The 19,215-nt window shown below is 38.7% G+C and overlaps 1 protein-coding gene across 1 annotated transcript in view; it reads left to right on the top strand.

The window, feature by feature from the left end:
• CDH4 (cadherin 4) overlaps positions 1-19,215 on the top strand; it is a 512,453-nt gene that overhangs the window by 277,448 nt on the left and 215,790 nt on the right. The window lies entirely within an intron of this gene.

Raw genomic sequence — 19,215 nt, 5'->3', positions numbered from 1 at the left:
GGCCTCTGCCTGTGAGCCTTATTCTTACAGCCAACCTGATGCTACGCCATAATAGTATGTTACACGTTGTTAGCGGGTTAAAGGTAATCTGCATTTTCCTACAGATGCCTCATGTATAGAACCATTTGTATAGCTCCATAACCAGGCTAGTTCCCATATCAAAGTTTTGAGTGGGGCGTTCCTTCCCCTTAAACACAATGGTGCTCATTTAATAAGGGTTGTGTTGCTCACTTTTGGATTGTCACCATCTTTTATATGCTCCACTTAAAAAATGGTGACCTCTGTCGGACCTGGGTGGGGAAGTGACACATGCAGGATATTAAAGAGAACCCGTCATGCAAAATAACCCCCTTAAACTAAATATATTTTCATAAACTGCCATTAGAGAGCATTGCCCCTATCCCTTCATTGTCCCTCTACATGCCTGTAAACCTAAAGCTGTATGCAAATGACCTGTGAAATGTCCAATGAAGTATTAGCATATTCAAGCTGTCCACTTTATTCATGAGTGGGAGGCACAGCCACAACCCCAGTGCATGACTGACAGCCTGTATAATGATGTGAGGCTGTATAATGATGTGCTTCCTGGTGCTGGTGGCCACGCCCCCTGCAGCCTGTGTGTGTGTACAGGAGAGATACAGCAGCTCCAGGCAGCCATGTTACAGCAGAACATGTCAGATTCATGTGTAGCTGATGTCTGTGTCTCTCACCTGTATATTAGGAGGATGCAGCATGTCAGCAGGTACAGCACACACACACTAGCCATGCTTTACTATACATTACACACAGACATGAGCATGGGGAGGAGAGGGGAGGGCGAACAGGGGTGACATCACTGCCTCTGACCATGTGACCAGCCTCATTTACATGATAAAGAATAGATGATTTTATAATGATTAATGTATGAAATAACTAGATAAAGGCTGGGATGGGATCCTTGTGAGCTGCTCCAACAGGTAGAGGTGACAGGACAAGTGACACAGACCTGATGACAGGTGCCCTTTAAACGCACGATCTTAGTGAATCGCGGCACAGTGCATTATTGTTGGACAATGCACTTTCGGTGATCTCCAGCGGACAGGTAAGTGCCCCAATATACCACTCTGTCCCAAAATGTATTTAGTACCTGCTGAGTTATACTTGTCGTATTGTTGCTAAACCTTAAAATATATTTGGAGTTTTTTTCAAATATTAATAGACTTTCAGCTGGATAGATTATTGCTAGGAGATGTGACACCTGCCACCACCGCTGATCAGACGAGAGCAGCACATCCAGGCTAGAGACAGAAGCAGAATAGTGTTGTCCATTGTGTAGTGGTGGTTCTGGGTTATTGCAGGAGAGGATTTCATTGAAGAGAATAGTAGCTGAGCCTGTACCGTAGTAGCCCTACACCATCACTTCATAATGGACATATATCTATCTCTTTCTTCTGTCACAATCCCACCCATATCATGGCTGCCAATATTTTATGACAGCGCTGCTGTTGAAGTACAGGCTTTAAAACTTCAAATTTTATTTAGGTTTCCTAGACTTTCCACTCAGACAGTAGGCAATTTGTATTCTCACAGAGCATTAGTCTCCTTTTATTCCCACTTAGACGTGTTAATAGCAAGGAAGGCATTGGAAATAGGATTTGTAATATGGAGAAAAAGCGTCGACCTCACACCAATCTCTGTCCCTGTCAGGGAACGACACTCCGAAATAATTAGGGTTTACGATCGTTCTACAATATAATTATATTAATACAGGTCACTTGTCTATATAAAGGAGGCTATAAAACACCAAATACGAAAATAAATATCGCTGTGATCCCTTTAAATGAATAGCTAGCAATGGAGTCCATTAAACCTCCCTGTCTATTCACAAACATAAAGAGCCCTGGAGCATTAAACCAATTAGATTACTGGATTGCCTTAATGTCTTGAAATGAGCATATTAAGGGCTTAGAAGTTGAAATTCATGCACAAAAGAGATAAAACAAATTAATGATGTTCTGTCTGGAGGACACCAATATGATAGTAAAGTGTGGCATAAGTCTGATGTTCAGTGATTTCTATCCCTTGGGAAGATTAAACATTTTTACAGGGGGAGAAAGCTCAAATCTTTATATTGTATCTACATTTTAGTTATATTATCATATAATACATGTAGCATATTATACATCTGTAAAGTAAGAATACAATCCTTGATCTCCCAAAATAATCAGCACAAAACTATTTGGAATTTTGTGAAAAAAATAGGCAGAACCTTGTAGAAAGTACAGTAACCCCTGGTTATGGGCTAGTTTCTGGAAACTTTTCTCTCAGGGAGTTTTAGAACACTTTTTTATGTGTTATGATTGGTAAAGTTATCAGGTTAATTTTCAGCTTGATTAAAGTAAATGTGCACATTTTAATACTATAAAGTTGTAGGCTTAAAGGGGTTGGCCATGTGACCACCCCAGGCAGCAGGACTGGGGACCTTCTGCTACATCCCATGTCCTACTGTCTTCCGGTCTACACACCTCCTCTGTCATAAAAACTCTCATAAAAGGGCATGTGGATGTCCTTGACATACCCCTCCAACTGATATGAGAGTGGTTATGATGAAGGGACATCCAGACAGCAATGCCTGAACATCCCCTTCATCCACTGGAAGGCAGCAGAACACAGGAAGCCCCTAGTCATGCTGCCTGTGGGTCATGTGAAAGCAGCTTTACGCAAACTTTACCTGGTAAACTTTAATGATATTGACCAAACCCCTAAACAGCCTGTGCTTATTCTATTATATTATGAGGCTTAAAGATCAATTTTTAAATACAGATCTCCAAATACCAAAAGCATACAGTGGTAAATTTACAGCTACCTGAAGCCCCCAATATTAAAGGAACTGAAGCTAACTATTTATGCACAAAGCACCCTCTGCTGGTGAGCAAATATATCCGGAAATTGATGATTTTCTATTCAATCTATGCAAGAAATGTGGAGCTGACTACTATAAAGATATATTTTTAAAAAATAATCGAGTGTGATGAGACCTGGCATAGAAGTGTTTTGTTTTGTTCAGCAGGAAATCAGTTTACCAAGGCCTTGGTGTACTTACGAGAAAGACAGCACTAGAGATGGGCAGTGCAAAGGTCGTGACTATCATGTTTGTAATACACAATGTGTATGTGCTGTGCATCATGGTGTCCTAAGTTGAAGGTTAGATGTAGAAGTTAAAGCATAAACATAGAGATTTGTTTCAGATTATTTAAAGCAAAATTAAAATGGAAGATGTATTCTAGTGATTTCATTCATTTCTAGCATGTTTTTATATTGAGAAAGGAGTTAGAGCTTTTTCGTAAGTTTACACAAGTAGTAAAAAGGAATGTGTTAATGTCTTTTTTATGGTCAAAAACACCATTTACTTGCATGGGATGGGCAAATATAATAATATTATATAATCCGTAATGGCTTTAAAGTAACAGAAAGCACCATGTAAAGGGGACTACCTCCAGCTTTTACATCACTAAACTACCAACTCCATCAACTATGGGATGGAACATCCTTTTAAGTTATCCATTTTGTGGGAATGTTGAAATGGTGTGTTTACCTATAAAAACTGGCTTTAAAGTCATATGCAAATTAGCCGAAAAGAGGCACTTCTTCCCTAAGATAAGTCATTTTCAAAGACTGAAAAATAATGAACCTCACCTCAGATGTCCCTGTCTTGGGCTCTATAGAACCTAGAACCATGCTTTAGGTATCATACTTAAGAATCTTATCTGCCAAATCAACCTTGTGGGTCTGGAAGATGCAGGAATAGTAATGAGCAGTCCTAAGAGAGTTACCCGAATCCAAATTAAAAATTCTGTTCGGGTATGTGTTCAGGCAACAAACCTGGACCTAAACCCTCAATAGTAACCTGCCAACACAGAGTGCGGTTGCTTTCTCTCTGAATGCCACCACCAAATGAATGTGGGCTACTTATGCCATTTTGGAGAGAATTGACGCTGTTACCTCCGGTGAGACTCTTTGGATGCTGGTAATTTACTGAACTTTAGCCCCAGGCTGAACTGGACTCTTACTGTACAAAATACACCTGTCAACATTCTTGCAAATTCAACTTAAGACTCGGCCTGCACAACCTATCTTGTTCATAGCCTCTATTCCCAAAGAAGATTTTATACACCAATACTCATCCTAAAACAGCATCCTAAGCACAGCTCTGTATCTGGCTGACTCACAAAACCACCCCCTCCCTTCCCCAAACTGGATAAAGGAAATATTGTACCAGTAGAAGAGGAGGTAGAAGAATGGCAATACATTTTTGAGTAGAAAAAGCAGCAGCCTTCAGTGGCATATAAACCACGGCTATGATAATGTACTCAGCCAGTACTAAGAAAGCCAGTCAGCCTTGCCCTTCAAAGGATCACTATTTGCCATGGCAACATTATCCAGATGTCACAAGGTTCAAACTCTGGGTAATGTGGGAGTTTTAAGTATAAAACATGTTAACTCCTTTTCCACATCATGTAGCATGACCTTTCTAGTTCAATTTGGCATTGAGGACCATGCCACCGCTCCCTATTCTGATGGCTCAATACCCCCTTCCTCCCTTGCAAATGTCAGTGGACTCTTGCATTAGGTGTATCGGTATCCCTCAAGAAGAGACATGTCTAATGTGTCATGCGATTTTGCCAAATTTACTTTGCCTTGTGCGACATTTTTTTTTACTTTAGGGCCAATCTTGATGACTCTTTATTGCATGCACACTGAAACTATGAATAAATCCTCCCAAAAATGTAGCTGTAACCTTGGTTATGGAATGGCAGACATAGTGCAAAAACAAAGCAGAAAATCTGAAGTTTTCCTTCCGTTTATAAGGGAAATCTGTGGCCTCTAAAGCTGCGTAGAATCAGAATGTCAAAAACGTAGTGGTATGGTAACTTATTAGCAAAAGGGGAGAATGACAGAGATACAGGCAGTCCTGAGTGAGGGGTACATGTCACTGAAAAGTGTTTTAAAGGGAAGGATTGAGACGCGTTAGTGTGAGCATGTCAGAGTGACAGAGGCAAGTGACAATGACAAATAGAAAAAGAGAGGCAGAAACTGATCTCCCGCACTTCAGGGGTCCGCCATTTCAGAGCTCAAGTCTGCTGTTCTGCTAAGTTTATTGAGTTAAGATAGAAACTTTGTAATATTCCATAAGCAGAACTCATAATTAAAATGACCAGACTAGATTTCATTTTCTACCATTCAAGAACACAAGGTGTCTTCCAGCCGCAGATATCTGAGGCCTGAGAACTTCCACAGTCTTCATTGTCAGGACTCATTTCACTTGAGTTCTTCTTCTACTTCTTTAATGTGATTTGGAGTCTGAAGTCATCACACTGGAAGTGCAGTACAGCATGAATAATGGATTGTTCAGAAAACACACCGCTCTTAGAACTGTTTACTTAAGAAGCTGTTTTCTCTGCATCTCAAATATAAGTCTCAGAGGTCCCAAAGGACTAGGGAATAGCGAACCAGAGAGGGGGTGAACACGGAGAGTTCATGTTGACTACATGTAAGAGGCATTAACTCTGTACTAATATATTGATCAGATCAAGTTTTGTGCTGAGGTATCATCATCTTTCAATCCACTCTGATTCTCCAGTTGTGATGATAGCATGATTAATCCAAATCACCACCAGACTCACTTTAATACAGGCTGTCCCCAGGGTAACATACAAGATAGGGTCTGTAGGTTTGTTCTTAAGTTGAATTTGTATGTAAGTCGGAACTGTATATTTTATCATTGTAATCCCAGCCAGAACTTTTTTGGTCTCTGTGACAATTGGATTTTAAAAATGTTGGGTTGTCATAAGAAACAATATTAACACTAAAGCTTCCTTACAGACACCTTTGATAACTGTTACAGCTGATCATTGTAGCCTAGGACTAAAGTACAATAAATTACCAATATCCAGAGGTCCGTTTGTAACTAGGGGTCATATGTAAGTCGAGTGTTCTTAAATAGGGGACCGCCTGTAAAGGTTTCATCTGTTTCATCCTTGAATATTACCATCATGTGTGTTACATTATTCTTTGTTTTATGGATTAGATATTATCATTTGTCATTAACCCTGTACAGACAGTCCCCAACTTAAGAACACCGAACTTACAGACAACCCATAGTTACAAATGGGCTTCTCTAACCATGGGCGAGGCTGTCTGGATTCTGGCAATTAGCTGTACTTTGGCTCCAAACTGCAACAGTCAACTATAAAAGTTTCTACAATAAAGCTTTATTGTTAACTCTTGTTCCCATCACAACCCAAAATTATGAAAACCCTATTGTCACAGGGATAAAAAAAAAACTCTGGAGTTACACTTACAAAATATTCCTGTTCCAACTTACACACTAATTCAGCTTGAGTACAAATCTACAGACACTGCATTTGGGATTAATGTGCTTTTGTGTTACCTTACAGTGACTAGTAAAGCTTCGCATAGGTTGGAACATTGAAGTTTTCTCCTTTTTCACACTAAGGCAAAACTCATGGTAGGAAAGACAAGATCTTGTAGGCATACACAGAATAATGAGTTTTTGGAGGAACAAGAGATGCATAAGATGTTGGTTGATTTTGCTATGTAATCCTTGTTCTTAAATTGAATTTATATTTAAGTTGGAACATCATTTTTAAGTTTAATTCCAGACAAAAAAATTTTCACCCTTTTTGACCAAAATGTTTGCATTGTCATGTGAATAGGAATCAACAATAATGCTCAAAAGGAACCTGTCATCAGGAAAGTCATTGTTACATTTTATTCGGATCACATGCATATTATTGTAGGGTCTCTACATCCTTATATATAGTATGGGATCTTTGGCCACATCCATGTTATAGCTGAATGCATGATCCTTATGTTTCACCTCAAATCCAAAAAATTCCAGCATCATAACACATTTTGTGCCTTGGACCTCCTGGTTGTATAGGGCTATAATGCTGTGCCTATAGAACTCTATATGGTCCTACTATATGTCTACATTATTTTTTCATGCATAATCCTTCAGTATATAGATTGACTAGTAAAAGAGTGGGAAATATTTGTGAAACCAGGCATACAGTAGAATGCTGCTTAAGGAACTTTTTTTTAAGAAAATAAACATTTTTTTCATAATTGCCTGTTGTTTTTGATCATTATTTCCCAGTTGTGTTTTCTTTTTTCTATATCTCATTTTCTATAAGTTTACCCTCGTACACCACCGCACATGAAGACACAGTCTGTGTTAAATTTAAGTGAGGCGGCAACAGCTAGTTTAAGTTGGTCATTAAAAGTATAACCACAACTTGCTTCAGTGTAAAATAAAAAAGCATTTGATATCCTGGGTCAATGTTACAGGGCAAACAAAACTTTTAATAATTCATGTATATATGCAGAAATAGCTATATTATAACCGAGTGTAAAATAATTGAGGTCTTGTCTATCCTTGTGTATGTGATGAAATGCTTACATAAATGGGCGGCTTTTTATTTTAAGCTCTGCAATGTAGAAGGAAACGGCCTTCAATAAAGTTGTTAACAAATTCCAGAAACCGCATCGTATATTCTTGTCAATGTTGTCTGTAGCACTTTCAAGTGAAGCATCTTGAATTTTTAGCGCTTCTTTAATCTATCATTTTCCATTAGTAAGCTGTCTATATCAAAAACAGAAGAAACATGATGTATCACTTGAAAGTAGGAATAAAGCCTAAATTTTCTTACCTTCTCCTACCCCTCATTTTAAAGGGAAATGCACGACTGCTTCATTTTACTCTTTGCATGAGATACAATTATCTTTATCCAAGCAGCTAATTGATAAATACATATTAGGAATTTATTCAGCTCCTAAACAATTTAAAAATGTGATTATTTTTTTTTTGCTGGCAAGATTCCAAGAAACTAAAAAAGAATAAATTATAAACATATTCTTTGATGTCTTTACATAAATACACTAAATGTTTTTGACCAATCAACTATAACAGTAATATCTGGACTGTATTTTATTAGGGGTGAAAATTTTCCTTTCCCTTGCCTTGTGTTTAAATACAATGGTCAAGAGATAGTGCCTTATTACTTTTACTTTTGGATTTTGCCATAAGGATGCAAGAGGGTCCAATTTTGTAACAAGAAGAGACAGGGCCCCATAGCAGACTTCTAAACCCCTAACCTCTCAGAAAATATGAATATTTGTAGATACACACATTTATACACTTACACAGATCTGTCCCAGTAGCTGCTGACCAAATGGAAGAAGTACTCAGCAGGGATTAGAGAAGAGAAATCCCTAGTCCTGTCATTCTGCTGTCCCCTCCACCAACATTTATCATCTGAACATGCTGTGTACTGTGGAAGATGTGTACTGTTATATACCTATTATACTGTACAATGTGCGGCATAGCATGTATATAATGGTGCACATCCTCCATTCTGTAGTGTGTCAGGTTGGATGCCAGGGCCTCCTGACACTGCAGGCCCCAAAGCAGCTGCTATGGCTACTACCCCAGTAGTTACGCCCCTGGCAAGGATGTGAAATGAGTACTACACCTAGGCTGACAAGGGCATGTGGGCAAACTCTGCTAATAAATGGATCTTTGTCGTTACTCAAGGTGAGGCAGTAAGTGTAGTGCTTACAGTCTTACAAGAGGAAATTGTTTTGATGGTAACAGAATGCTATAAAATATAAAATATCTATTTGAAAAGCAATTCCATTTCTCTTTAGAGTCACATAGCTTATAAGAACAAAAGATATTTTTATTGAACAACAAAATCTTTTTACAGACCTCAAATCTAACAGGCCTTTCCTATAGCAACAGCTTTAATTGAGGGACATAATCTACCACTCTACCAGCCATGACTAAGAACGGCCAGTCCGTTTGAAACGCGTTGGCCAAGACTATTTGTAGTGGAATTTTAATGCATGCCTAAATAAAGATTACGAGTGTTTCCCGACAAGGCTGGATCTTGGAATTTTTTCACTCGTGTTTGTGGCCCGAGCAGAGGGGCGTTCCGTGCCATACTGGGACACTCATAGAGCTGGAAGGTGAGCTGAATCTCCATTTCTACATAATCTACCACTCAATGTTACTTTGGTCCAGGTCACAGCATGTACACACTCTCCCTCAGTGCCGCACTGACTCCTGTGTCCCCACATAGCTGTCACCAGATGATGCCCCCACATTGCGATGTCTCATGCCTATACACTGACTAGGCACACTGCACTCCTGTTACTGACTAGGTACACAGTTTCTTTCCAGACTTCAGGTTGTTTCTGCCCCTTAGGGACTGACACAAGAACCTAGTTTCAAAGGTGAATGATCAATTCCCAATCTCCACGGATTTGGGACTGCCATGTGCGATTTAACTACTCAAGTTTTCAGCAGTCTCAAAGTTGATGGGGGAGATTCATTATGGCTTCTCCACCACATAAATCTCCTCATCCTCACCAGTTTCTTCCATTCTACACCTGCAAGCCACTTTGGGTGCATCAGGGCATCGAACGGTCAGAGAGCTGGCAGCAGAAGGCACCCGGGCTGTAAACGCTTGGGCCGACACATTTATTATAGTCTCTGCTGGAGTTCCAGCGGAGACTAGAGCAAAAAACTCTGCCAGGTCCAATCTGGTCTACAGGTCAGAACTGGTGGAGTTAGTGCCCATTTTCACTAAGAGACCAGAGCCTCTGAATAAAAAACTGTGCAGGCCTGCTAGTGTGGGGAACTTTAAGACTGGATTCCTATATGCCAGTCTTGATGAATTCCCTCCTATGTGTATTAGGTACAGATAACAATGTAGATGCCCATCTGAGTATTAACTTCCGCTGCAGGTTTCATGTGCAATTTTCTTTGCTACTAGCACTTATTTGCAAACACTACTTATACTCCTCAAACCTATCCTGCAGTTTTATATCAAAATGATACACATAGCTACTTCAAAGCATGCTCTATTTGACCCTGACCGCCTTCAAAAGTACAGTGTACATTCATTACTATGCATATCTATTTCCATGCATAGTTCAAGTGCCGATCCCGGAGTGATGCTTCATTGGTGTAATCAATACAGCCAATAACTGGCCACTGTCCAGGTTGGAAGAATTTTGGCCCATTAGAGGGGATGCTGTAAAATAAACACTCACCTCTTTCTTACTCCTTTCCAGCCCTGCAGTTCCTGTTACTACTCACCTCTAGAGGCTTTGCTTTGTCATTGCAGCCTTTAACTGACATCAAAGATATTCAACCAAGGTCAATAATAGGTTGCATTGTTCACAAAGTGTCTACATGATGTCACTGCTGATGACTCCATACACAAAGACTGAAAGCAACAGGAACCTTTCTGCTGAGAAGTGGAGGGGGAATTGAGTATTGGTTCACTTTATATTTTACAGAATCCACATCTATTAGTCCTGGGCAAATTCTTTAAAGCTAGAGAAGGCTTCTTTTATTGCAGTAATATTTTATGTCATCGCTTGAGGTTGTAACAGAAAACTAAATCAATGAGAAAACATAAAAGTTTTAATTATTTTATAAAATTCTCTTTATCATACTTTCTATAAGCTGCACAGTTTTTCTATAAAAATCATTGAAAAAACTATGAAAGAATATGTTCTAATGCAAAAATAAGAGCATGGTCTGGGAAATTTCTTTCCACAAAATTAATTTTGTGTAACAGATATTTTCTTCCCAAAACATCACATCAAGTATCAGAGATGCCGTCCCCTGGTGTCCCTGCAAAAAACGATGAGGGTGGAACATGTGATGTCTACCCTGTCATATGAGAGTGCAGACTGCCTGTCACCACATACACAAGGCCTAGTGGAACAGAGAGCCCGTTCTGTCATCGATTTTTCTCTCTTGCAGCCGGATGTCAGAGGCAGACAGTTCTTTCCATATTGTGGAGATTTCAAGAGAAGGATCGGGGACTGAGGCTCATTTAAATTCTATACACATCTTCGGTCTGTGTAACCAGCTTGTTATTATTGTACTCTGTAGAATTGTTCAGCGTGGATTAATTTCGCCGGCTAAACTCGGATAGAACGCATTTGGCGGAAAAGATTGAACTTTGGCGGGTCTGTCCCCTCTTTATAGAAAAAATAGGATAAAAAAAGTGATGGTTTGTGGAACGGGGCAGCAAATGTTTCTCTTTAGGAGTGCCACGTCTTTTGGCTGAGGGCAGGGAGAGGGCAATGCTTGCTAAGTCTACCATTCTTGGGTTCCACAACTAACATCTGTCCTACTCAGATAACAGACTACAACCATCCTCTTAACACAGGGCTCATTTTAAAATCTAATACTCTGGAGTGACTTTCAGAGGCCCATGAAAAACTTTACTGTGCTCTGTCATACAGAACAGAAGAACTCGGCTTCTTATTGAGTTCAGTTATGTGTAACCTGGAATGGCAGATATCTTGAAAAACTTTTTTTTATACTTAGGTGTTATTTTAGAGTCTATATTTTATTGACAAAGTGTTTTTATCTTTTGGTTATGAAGCCAAAACCTGTGAAATATACTAGATGCAGGAACATATGGCCTGGATGAAAGATGTATAGCTTTCCCACACTTTCTGAAGCCATGGCAAAGGTATTGTAACCTGCCAAAGTAAATCACAGGTGGTGTGAGGTTCTACATAGTACAGAATAGAGGAAGTTCAAGGCAGTTGACAATGCTATCATGCACACATGTATGAAGAGAAGCATTCAGAGTTGTATAAATTATTGACAATTTCGGTTGTCTACTCTCTTTCAATGAAGGCTGGAGCTGGTTGGAGTAGGTAGACAGTGCGGTCTAGCCTGACGCCTTGTCTTTCTTAATGAGCTATGCCTCTATGATAGGAAATCAGTGAACATCCCTGTCTGCCTTAGAAGACAGCATACCAAAATGTCTGTCAATAACCTGTCAGTATAATTGACTCAATTACTGTGGCTCTATCTCCTTACAGTAAATATGGTCTCTAGTGAGATTGAAGAGATACAAACAGCACAAAGTATACATCCTGTAAAAAAACGTAGATGTATATAGTCAGAGACTATGTTTACTTTGTATTTTCTCATTTAATATGAAGTATAGAGGGGTATTGTCAATCTCAGTACCAAAATAGGTTGCACTGATTATTCTATAACATTGGAGAGCAATGGAGTTGGTGGATGTGATGGGTTGGAGTCACAGTCAATACTGATTGCTGTATGAACAAAAGGGTTTTTAACCCCTTCCCGACATTTGACGTAATAGCACTGCATTTTGCAGTACTATTACGTCAAGCTTCTGGCGCCAACTCCTAAACGGAGGCGGCGGCAGAAGCCGTGGGTGTCAGCTGTATATTATAGCCGACACCTGCCTCTAATACCCGATCAAGGGCTTGAGAAAGCGCCACAGTGCGTGAAACGGCACCGTTGCCGGAACCTGTCTGTTTACCCCCCTGCATGCTTCCCCACCAATAAAGGACGCTTTTCATGCTTTTGGAACCGGTGAGTGCCGTCATCTCTTTCTATGTTTATGTATGGTGTTAAGCCCTTACTTGACCGCAGTGTGTAAAGGGCATTTCACGGTAATTGCACGTAATGTTCAAAGCTGAGAGTATGCATAAAAAACCATGTCCACATAAAGTAGACATTTGGTGAATGTTGGTTATCAAGTTTTTTTGCTGTTATGACTATGTTTGGAAAAAGTAGATCATTTTAAAATTCGTGAATTTTTCCAAATTTTCACCAAATATCTGATTTTCTTATAAATAAATGCAAAACATACCACCAAAACTAACATGAAATACAAAGTGTCACAAGAAAACAATTTTGAAATCACTTGGATATGTTAAAGCGTTCCAAAGTTATAACCACTTATGGTAACACAGGGCAGATTTGAAAAAATGGGCCGTGTCAGGGAGGTGAAAAGTGGCTTTGGCGTTAAGGGGCTAATGAAAAATAACTCTGTTTTTATTATTAAATTCTATTACATTTATAATAGAATGTAAATTCTATTATAATTAAATGTTACATTTTTTTATATATGAAAAATTTTTATATAAAATTAGAGGCACACTATACAGCTCGAGTAATGCGATTCAAGTATCAATTAACTGATTAGTAATTGGTAACCACAAGAACCGTTGGATTTTTTCAGGCTGGGCAAAGAAAATTTTGCACTAAAGACAGCCTGAGGCTATTGCTCTAATTTTTGCTTGGCTAATATAGAGGTTTTTTATAACATCACTGGCCTGCATGAGTGACATTCCCAGGCAAGTATTGTAAGTATTGTGTAATCAGGTTATCTCTTCCCACAATACTCTTTCTCAACATCTCTTCAGAGACTCTTGCTCATATGAGGTTTTCCATTCAATCTCTGGAAAGCCATGTTTTCCCCATCTCTCTCACTTTGCTCCCGGGCCTGTAATTAGATAAGTTAGGCAGTTGCACAGAGGTGATTAACTTGGCTAAAATTAGACACACAGAAGGATGTGATGATCCTCTGACAAATGCTGGTTATTATAGTCCTCCACCCCAATTCATTTGTAGATAAATCACACTTACAGTAGAAAAAAATGGTGGAAAAAATTGTATTTTTGTATGAACTTCTTCTTATTCCATTTTATAGAATTAATAAAATTTCTTTAAGGTGATTGGTGGATAACAAATAATCCTTAACAAATATAGTTCTTGTAAAAGGGTGGACCTTCTTCCACTTTACATTTTGTTCTTTTACATAAAAAAGTACTATTAATATTAAGAATGAGGTTGACATTTCTTGAAAGACGTCTTCTCATTTTGGGTTAGGAGAACACTTAAGTTCATTACAGCCTGTGACCTTTCACAGGCAAGCTTTTAAGATTTCAAGGGAAAACTTTGAATTTGAAAACTATTTTTCTTTTTTAACTTTAAACTGTGTAAATAATTTTGGCAATTCATTTCCAAATATAGGTTGTCACAGCCATCAGGCCTTAAACATACAGATGCATACATTTTTACAAGATGAACACGGGTGAGACTAAAACTTTCCTCACTACTTTTAAAACACATATTACATATTAATTTGCTTTGCTTGTGACTGCAATCTTAGGGCATCAAATAGAACATAAATACGTAAGCGATGTCAGGGCTCGGGGTCAGTGAACCCACTGGACCACCGCAGATGATGACACAAGCCGAAACCTGGGGCTGAAAACTACGTTACACTCGGTCTTCACCAGAGCCTGCCGCAAAGCAGGATGGTCTTGCTGCAGAGTTAAGGTCAGGTCTTGCATCACAACAGGAGATTGGAGCAGGAACAGGAATCGCAACGGGAAGCTTTCTCTCAGCCGTATAGCTCAAAGATCCGCCAGGGGTTGATGGGAGCAGCCGGCTTAAATATAAATCCCGGAAGTGGCCAGTGACAGTCAGTGGTGCTCTGACCGTTTAAATCTTCGAGAGCCGGTAAGTGAGCAATAGATAGAAAATAGAACAAAAAGTAAAGCTTTAAATGATTTTCATGGACAAATTTTTATTTATTCGAAATGAGTCCTCTGGTTGTCACATTACAAAGATATTAAACTTTGTGCTTCAACAGTTATGATGTGGTTACATCATATGTGTATCAAGACAGGAAAGAAATGTGAACCCTGTGCTTCTCACAACCATTGTTCCTGCCTACTTGTTGTCCCTGCCCTAAACTGCAGGGGAAAACTGGGTGGTGGTCTGTACCCAGTACACTGTACAGAATTATAAACAGACACAAGACTGACAACTAGGCAAAATCTAACAAACGGGGTCAAGACCAAGATGACAGCGAGCTATAAAATCATAAAGCAGAAGAGTTTTAGGCAAATCCAAAAGCAAACAGTAAAATTACTGCCGAGTATAAAACAATATCACAAGGAACCAAAAAGCCAATAAGAGCCCCCTAGGTGTATTAAACTAGCAGGTATAAAGGGAGTGATTGGACAGTGCCCCTGGACCTGATTGTTTCGACCATCCATAAAACCAGTTGGCAAAGAAGGTGCAGAAGGAGCCAATTCAGAGAGTTCTAACAACATGTTGGTAAACTCCACTACACAGAGAACCTCTATGTAGAGAATTTTGATAGTTCCACATTGCTTGGCTGCATGATCACAAATTTTACCATATACCTAGTTTTTTGCCCCAGAAATTTTTCTTCCATGCCCTATATTATGATTATACTGTATAAGCTTGGTCTCTTCATCTCAGGCTATTGGTTGGCATATACAAAATGTAAACATATAAGATATTGATATAAAAAATTGACAATTCAATGTGAGAAACCCATAAACTAATACAGGAACTGGCAATGTTTTCATACGCTTAATGGTACATAACACAAAATATATATTTTCCTGATAGATTCATTGCAGCGGCATCTATTCTGGCTGCCAGTGGATATATTTTTCACAGAGTGACAGATTTAATGTATTATCTTCATGAAATACCAGTCTATGCAAATACGTCTCTCCCTCTGCTGTTTTCTACCCATCATGCTTTAGTCCCAGACATAAAAGACAGTGACAATATTTGATGTCCCTTTGTTTAGCAATCCTGTGTATTGAATTAAAGACATGGTTTTATCCAAGGGTTATAGTAATGAAACAAGACTTGCGGTGCCCAGCGAGCAAAGAACATGTGTGAAGTATTTAGCATTTGATGTCTGGCATTTATTGGACTGTAAAGTTCTTTAGTGAAACAAACTGGTTTGATATTTTAAGTTGGATCTCTTGCTATGTACATATCTACCGGCGGTCCTTTCCTCAGTCAGCAGCAGATCTTTGTTTGCATTGGGGATAATTTGCACACTCTGCCCTTGATCAGGGCTTAAAGTGATAGATTTTTTTTCTCTCAAAAATGTTTTTTTAACTTTTTGTCACACCCAATCAAGATCAACCAATTCTCTGTCTTCTATCAAATAAAGAAGCCAAGGAGAATTAATGCAAGAAGACATGAAGAAATTCTGTGTGCAAGTTATGTCAGGCTGACAAGCAGCAAACTATAAAGTCATTCCCTACTTGAAAAATTTTAATATTTTTGTTGTAAAGACATTTGGAAATTGAATTCTTTTTTTTCTAGTAATTCATTCAGGTTATATGTGGATTTTGACCTACAACATTACAGTCAAAGACATCAAATGAGGCATATACTGTACACATGAACACAAAACCTCAATGCCAAAAATGTAAACAGAGCTAAACTTGCAGAAAAAAAATCGGGCTGTAAACAACTGACCAAGACGAGAAAGACGAGACCCAGCCTTGGTTATCTGCCATGGGTCCCACATCCAAAATACTCATCAGATTTTCCCAATGAGCATTTGGCCTGTGTAAACATCCTATTTCATATACATCCTTTCAGATATATATCCTTTTATATGCATCTAAGTACCATCATTAAGTTGGATAAAACTTTTAAGATATTCTTAAAAAATACCTTTTTTAGAATTATGTACAAAAAAACCTCCTTTAGCTGTAAAAAAGGGTCATTGGGTATTCATTAAGAACAAGATCTTCCAAGTACATTGTGAAACTATACAGATCAGGGCCCATAACTGGGAATCCACTTGATGTGACAGGACTAGGGGAAAAGTGTAAAATGGTATATACGTTTCCCCTAGGTTTTTGTCCTACACATTCTAGGAAGCCAAAACCTGGTCTGGTCCTCTGACTGTTGTAGTTTGGAGAGATGGACTTTATCCCTACTCCGCTCAGCCACTTAGGGTGATTGATGTGATTGGGGCTAATCAACAGCAGCTCTAAGAGTGCGTTTCTCACGTTTGCTTTTTCAGATAAAGATTTTGAAACCAAACGCAGGTGTGGATTATAATGAGTGAGAAAATATAATTGAGAGAAGCAGCTCCTCCTCTCTTTTCACTCCACTGCTGGTTTGGACATCAAAAACTGCATAAAAAAGCGAATGTCTGAACGCACCCTGAGGTTTTGCAAATAGGAGGCTATCCTTTGCTCCTGGGAAAACCTTATATGTGAGTTGCCAATTGCTGTATGCTATGGTTGGGAAGCTGTACAGTAGGTACAGTTTCTTGGTAGTGAGGAAACTACTGAATTCTATAGTTAGTGACCAGACGACCTAGAACTTTATTTCTGTATTGTTTTGGTTTGTCATTTTTCCTGCTTCAGGGAAGCTAATAAAACTGATTGAGGCCAACAGATCTGGAGTGGACTGTGACTGTGATGTGGCAAAAAGTGCCCTTCTATCCCAGGATACTATGTGCAGTTTGCCTGTGTAATGTGCAGGATGCGCCAGATTCAGTATTTGTGGCGCACGTTCTTCATGAATCCTGAACTTCTCCAACAGAGTGCACAACCTTTTTGCAACACATATCTGTCTGACTCTGTATGATAAATGTGGCATACAGTCCGACTGTGAACTGGAACGGCCCATTCAGTACAAAATTTTGTGTCGCATCAGGTATAGTGCACTTCTTAAATACATGTGCAAGCCGTGTGCACATAAAAGAACATGCAAAGTCTGACAAAAAACTGGCGCAAAGGTTTTAGTAAATCTGGGCCAATGAATTAAATTTTGTAGAGGATGGTACTAGACAGTTTCGTATAGAGCTACAGTGTCTCGTACAGAGCTACTGGTGCGCTGCTCAATTTTAGTAGAAATACCATATTTATTAGATCGTAAGAGAAGACAGATTGTTTTGGGAACTTATCATTCCCTTCGTTGAAAGACTAACATGTTTAAAACATACTGTAAGATACCCAGTAATAGAGTAAATAATGAGAATGATGTAGAATCATAAAGTTCATATATAAATTGTATGAATTCCATCTATTTTATGTTCCGAAGTATAAATTTGATATACACCACTCTATTTATCTTCTTGTGTTTGATTTTAATACTTTATAGTTTTAGGTTATTCATGTGTGCAATGTCCTCTATGAATTTTATGCTTCTACATCATTCGCATTATTTACTATATAATTGAGTATCTTACAGAGAAAAAGGGTAAAGCAGCACAGTGAAAAATCGATTAAGACGCGTATGTGGGTGCAGGCTTCAAGGGTTCCGATTCACGATCCCAATGGTCCAAAATTCAAAACAAGGAAGCAGCACTCCTTGGAAAACAGTGATTTATTTCACCAGTGGGGAATACAACGTTTCATCCGAAAGTAGCCATTCTCAAGTATCTTGTGATTTGTTTCCGAAATGTGTTGTCCATTCTTGTGATTTAAAAACACAGAAAACTGCTAAAATTGAGCAGTGCATCTGTCTTTACCTGGAATTTTTGAAACATGTTTCCACAATAAAATCTTTTTGTCATCTTTCAGCATTTTTTGCAATAAATGCCTTTATACATTCTTCTAGAGGAGCATTTCTCAGTTGGGCCCTTTCCTTTCTGCTTTTTTATCTTTACCTCGGTGGATCTTCCCACAAATTATCCCAGCAATAAGTAACTGGATCACGCTGGGACCAGAGCTTTAAATATTTAATGTCGCTCTTCAGAATTTCAGCACCATTGCGGGCTATGGAGTAAGTCTTAATCTCCTAATGATACAGCGCGGCTGAGTAATGCACAGATGTGACATGATCACATTTAGGCTCTTGTCATACAAATGTTGGATTTATAGTGGTAGAAATGTAATGCATAATGTTCACCATCTCCCTGGATAGTCTTAGTTCTGACTCCCCAGCTGATCCTATTTATAACACAAATCATGCTGTATATTTTTTACTATTTCTAATTCTCCTTGTTGAGACAATTACTTTTGTTAGCTGTAGATCTACATTTGTCGTTTTAATGTTTTACACCACAGTTACTTATTATATGGAAAACCATAGATGACTTACCGGTATCAAGTTGAACCAGGAGTCTAACTTTGTCCTTTTACAAAATCGTCCATTGTATGAGTGAAGAACTGTATGTTTATGTATATAGTTATATAAATGTGTGTATAAAAGTGTAATATGTATATTTAAGCAAAAAGGGGGCCCCATTCTGAAGTTTGCTATGGGGCCCTGCCTCTCCAAGTACAGCCCATGGATAAGCGTCTGTGAGATCTGTAAGGCCATAGGGTCACTACCCTCCCATCTTCTACACATGCACTGCCCAGTCAAATGAAATGTAAATGCGTATAAAAGAAACAGAAAATAATAATCACAAAACAGCTACAAGGAAAAAAACATTTTTGTACAGTACAAGTAGAAGTAGTCTTCATTTACATATTAAGATTACGATGTAGATCAAAGTGTCATGTCATTTATTGTTGTTGTGACATTTCATTTGTTATTAATTATGC

Source organism: Engystomops pustulosus, chromosome 6 (assembly GCF_040894005.1).
Source record: "Engystomops pustulosus chromosome 6, aEngPut4.maternal, whole genome shotgun sequence".
Taxonomy (NCBI): domain Eukaryota; kingdom Metazoa; phylum Chordata; class Amphibia; order Anura; family Leptodactylidae; genus Engystomops; species Engystomops pustulosus.
Note: the sequence above shows the minus strand (reverse complement) of the source record. Positions and strands in the feature narration are given on the sequence as shown.